Below are 5441 nucleotides of genomic sequence, written 5' to 3'. Positions count from 1 at the left end.
TTCCAGTTAGTGAAACCACATGTGTTTGTATGCCTATGTGTCGATGATGCTTTGAGCACCAAAAACAGGCTGCTGCCATCTTTTACACAGAGGAACACACAAACATGTACACACAGAGTCTTTAGCTAGTAAATTCTTATTGCCATGTTTCAGCCGTTGAAGAAATATGACGGCAATTACTCCACCACCATGTGAGTTGACCACCTCTGCAAACCATTACACATAAATATGTTGTGATCCCTGTGTTCAACAGTCTGTTATGGACAAAGATGCATTCCTCTCCTTTTAGTGTGCAGTCATGTCTGAGGTCAGGGCCATTTTGTCCATATCCCATTTCTTGGTGTATCTTTAGCAGGCGTGGAAAACGGTATGCTGGAGCGCAGACTGAAGTCTTTCTCTGTTGTTGGTATATGTGGGTCAAAGAGGAATCTTTTGAAAACAGGAAGATAGGAATACGGCCCGGCGCTAAATGAAAGGGGGTTTACAAAGCTAGAAATATTCTCTTAAATGTCTGACCAGAGCAAACTGATATTCAGTGGAAATACACTAAGTGCAAATATTGCTGCACCTGCTCCATCACTTTTGTACCTTTATACACACAGAATCATGTGGAAGCCAGTGCTGGACTGAGATTCAATTAACTTGTGTTATAATAAGGGGCAAAGACTGGGAGTTAGCAGTACACAAGTAAGGTCCGGAGCTTTGATTGACGTTAGCCTCCATTCAACCTCAGCATGAAAGGAAGCGCTAAGTAAACAAATAGCATGCTTTCAAAACCTTCTTTGTGTATTAGATTGTCCAAAAACCCTCATATTTTTTGGTGTTTGCACATGGTTATAAGGTAGCATCGCTGTCCACCAGATCAGTGCCTGAATGTGTATGCATTGTAGCTTGTTGATGAATTGAATAAGTGTGTGAGCCGTGCTGTAAATCTCCGAGTTGAAGGACGAGCTGTATCTCATGCTGGCCTCTATCTGAGGGAAGAGAAAGCCTCTGGGCAATGATAGAGAGAGAGAGAGAGGGGACAGTGAGGGACGTTTGGTAATTTAAACAGTATCTTATTTTGAATGTTTCTCTTTACAAGGATATTACGCTGGTTGTGTTGTGCTGTATTTGTGAATTTAGTTGTTACAAAGAATATTCAAGTATACAGGTTTTTATTTGAGTTGAATGAATGACAATGTCAGATCAAGTCTGGGACCTTTCATGTCTCACTCCACTGCACATTTCACAGTCTGTCTTTTTCTTTATAACAGCCACAGAATATATTCATCTTTTTGTTCTTGATGTTTGGTGACATTTGAGAGATGTTCACGTTGTGGAACTAACCACGTACACAGCTCACTAAAGAGGCAAACAGTGTAAAGGAGCAGTGTAAAGAATGCATCCGAAATGTAGCGATACTGTAAAAACCCCCAGTAAGCAAGCGAGACGGTCACTCTTGTTGCTGCGGTGCTCTGTGTCAGAAATGACTTCTCTTTTGAATAGAAAGAGACAATGAGTGGCCTTTGACCCCGACACATTTGAATTCAATGCTAGAGGGAGGAGAGCCGAAGAGGAATAAAAGAGAGAATCCACATGCATAAAGGCAAACACGCAACAACTGGATTCACCGTGACATCCAGGAGACAAAATGAACCGAATGAAATCAACTAAACCCAAAAAATTGATGATTTTTTTCCCGTGGGCAAACTTATGACTGAGGTTGTGAGATGTTACTATGATTTTATGACAGCGTCAGCAAAACCTGCTCCAAGTTGTGGATAAGAGCAGAGACTGGATGGTCTTCCCAAAGGCGAGCTCTGATTCTAGTCTTTACTTTATTCCCTATGGGCCAAGGTTTTTCCAAGCAGTCAGGTACTGGAGTAGGAAAGGATTCAACAAACTAGTTTACAGCGACAAAAAAAATTACTGCTCAGTGTTTGAGATGATGATGGATGCCTTATTCGTAACTACTGCTGTAATGGTTACTCCACGGCTCCATCGTGGACTGTATCGGCCAGTTTGCAATTTGCTGCCTTTATATATATATATATATATATATATATATATATATATTTCTAACTTTCTACTTGATCCAAACAAGAGCATAGATGACTTCAGCTGACCCAGTGGTCCGTTTTTTGAATTGGATTGTGCAAAGTGTTGTCCCCTGGCATAAGCATCGAGAAGGACTCTAAAAGCCAGGAAGGTGGAGCCCTGAAAGTTCTTGGAAAGCGAAGAGATGGTTCATCTTCATTTGGCTGCGCACAAATTCGGCATTTGGTTTCCTTCAGCGGAGTCTCTTTATCAGGCCACACTTTTATATTAGTGCAGTCCCCTTACTTTGGAGGCTCCAGTATACTTTTCATTGTGTTAGAAAGAACCACATTTGTAACTTCACGTACTCCAAAAATGTTTTGTAAGTGTTTCGTGTGGCAGTATTAATCTCAAGACAACCAAAAGCTATCTAACAGAAGCCCGACTGATGCTATTCTCACTTCTACAGAACCTGAAGCTGCCACTGGTCCTGCTGAAAGCGCCAGCTTGATGATCGGGAGCTAACCGAGTCCAGCTAACGAACCCAGCTGCATCCATGGCCACGGTTACTGAACCAGCAGCTGCTGATCCCTCGGATGGTCAACACACTGAGCCTCTCCTGCCAGGTGTTTTGGGACAGATCCTTCAAAGCAGGTTAGTTTCAGTGGTGAAAAGGGCTTCGTTTTGTGTTTCATCGAGAAGCTTGAAGTTATTTCCATCTATGGTGAATCTGTTTCACATATTCAGGTTTGTCCAACCAGATGATGTATTAATTACAAAGACACTTCCAAGGATATATTGAGAGTTCTCTTCTAGAGAGGCGACACAAACTTAAGCCAGTCTATGGTTTTCCATGAGAGACATGGGCTTAAATATCTGATCTTCTGAAGCAAGCTTGGAGGGGCAAAGCCACACAAGAGCTCCTGTGCTGTACGGGACTTTTAAGTCCTTGCAAGGCCGTGTGAGGAGGCCCTTAGAGCGACTACACAACAGCCTCATTTTGAAAAAAAAACAAAAAGCACACACAGACGCTAAGAAATACTGTGTAACTGCACACAACTTGACACCTGACACCAGCAAAACAATCATGCTTTCACAACACTTGCACAAAAGAGGAAAAAAAAGTTAAATGTGCCCTTTTGAAGATAATCTACTTGCTTTATGGTGGTTGCAGTTTAATAAGTCTCCTCTTTAAATGAAATATTAACTTCTGCAAACTACAAACAAAGAATGACAACCGCACCTGACAAATAGCCAATACAAAAGCAGTGGGAAACAGAGAATCAGCCCACCTTGGCATCAGATTTTTGCTTTCTGTGTTCAATTGCAAAGTCCTTGGGCCTGCGTGTTGCTCCTTCGCCACACTCTAACCACTTGTCTGTGTCAGCGAAGGCTCGTATAGAAAAAGTGGCCTTTTCAGCCATTATAATAAAGAAAAACACAATGACTCTTCTAACGAGGCACTGGCCTTAATGAGCAGAATAACGTTAACATGTCATGCATTAATCCAGAAGTGTATTCATTTACTGAAAGATTCTCAGTACAAATGAAACCACACTGTTTAGTGCTGCCAGGAGTTTGGGGATTTGCCCCACTTGCCCTAAATGACCCATCGCCTCTATGTGTAGTACTAAAAGTAAAAGTACTGTATGTTCATACGTCGATGTTGCTGTGCACCTTGTGGGACAGATCACAGCGAAGCATCGATCAACATCAGAGAGCTGATTAGTCAGCAAAGTCTGCGCTCCGCAGAATAAGACACAATCCAGAGTAACAGAAAGCTTTTCTTTATTATCATGATAATTATTATTTTATTTTATAATCGCTTATAAAATGTGTTAATTTATTTAGTTTCTATAGTCCTACTGTTAGTTTTGTTCAGTAGATTATTATACATATTACACATTCAAATCATCAAAATAAGCTGTGCTTGAAATACTGAACATCAAATTTAGTTTTTTTCTTCAGTAACCTGAGATGAAACGTACATTTCAAATCCTTTAAGAAGCGTGATAGGTGTCATTATAAAATATGTTTCCTCTTCTTTCTTTAAATCTTTCCTTAATTTTTTAATCATTTGTAATATTTGTGATGCATGCAAATCTTTTATATCACCATTAGGACCATTAAAACAATTTAACACTATGATAGAAAATAGAGAGTGGCTCTGCTGTCTGCTCTGATTCTGACATTATACCCAACAGCACTGTCTTAAAGACGAGCCGATCTGTGATATAAATAGTGTCTCCATATAATGTAATGAGCTGTAAATTCATTTGATTATCGGTGTTTGGATGCTTTGTGCCCTCTTGTGGTTGTACTGTGTACAATGAGACACATCAGCTCATCAGAAGGAAGTGAACAGAAGTGAAATGATTTGCAGTAATTATAAGAACATATATGAGGACAAATGGAAGCGATATATAAGAAAAATAACAATAAGGACTTTGATGCATATTTTGTATATTTGGAAAGTGACATTAAAGAGAAATAATTACATTTGGAAATATATTTCCTTTATTAATTATTAAGGCAACTATCCGTTTCATAGGATGCAAATTTCTCATTTATTTCAGCTTCTTTTTTTTTTCACTCAATTTGAGGCAGAACTCCTTGATATGTTAAATTAAAACATTTTAATAAAGACATCAAAGTAAATGCTGGAGCAGAATAGATTAACATAATTTGGAATCGGCAGCTTGGTACACTAACACAGATCCTCCCTGACTCTGAGCCAGATTAGACACACAGTGAATGTGTTCACAAATGCCCAGCAAAAGGTCAGCGTGCTATTGAATTTTTTCAAATATCTTTCAAAATACCTCCTGGCATTGCAAATATTTTTGACCACTGTGTAATACTTTGGGGAAGGATGAATCCCCACTCCTCCATGCCCCCATCTCTTGCTCTCTCTCTCGCTCACATACACACAGATACCGCTGCACAATGCCTGCCAATCTGCACAGAAAAACAGCGCTCTGGGTTATTCATCGATTGACCATTCAAATCCCAACATATGCTGCTCTGCTTCTATTCCACTGTGTTCTCAGAAATGGACCATTTCCGAATTCTTCCACGAGGCTTCCTTACCCTGCTCAGGAGTCACTCGCACACCATGTAAATGAGAGAAAAAGGAGGCAGGAATGTAAATTGATCCAATACGGGTGTGCACATGCGCACGTGTGCATCTGCGCTGTGAACATTTTGACCTATTTTGCAGAAAAATGCACAGACAATATATCATTTTTTAGCTCTGCTTTTTGACCTTGGAGTAAATTGCCCTCATGATATATATCATGTTGTTTTGAAGTTCTCTATGCGTTGCCTTTGAATGCTAGCAAACAAGGAAAGTGAACCGCAGAGTTCGGGTCTACTTTTCTCTGTGCAATGATATTCATCCCAAGTGCTGCACTGTCAAACAC

The sequence above is a fragment of the Semicossyphus pulcher genome, unplaced genomic scaffold (assembly GCF_022749685.1).
Source record: "Semicossyphus pulcher isolate SPU_LCO1_2020_fin unplaced genomic scaffold, fSemPul1.0.p SCAF_15, whole genome shotgun sequence".
Classification (NCBI taxonomy): domain Eukaryota; kingdom Metazoa; phylum Chordata; class Actinopteri; order Labriformes; family Labridae; genus Semicossyphus; species Semicossyphus pulcher.
This window is presented reverse-complemented; position numbering follows the sequence as displayed.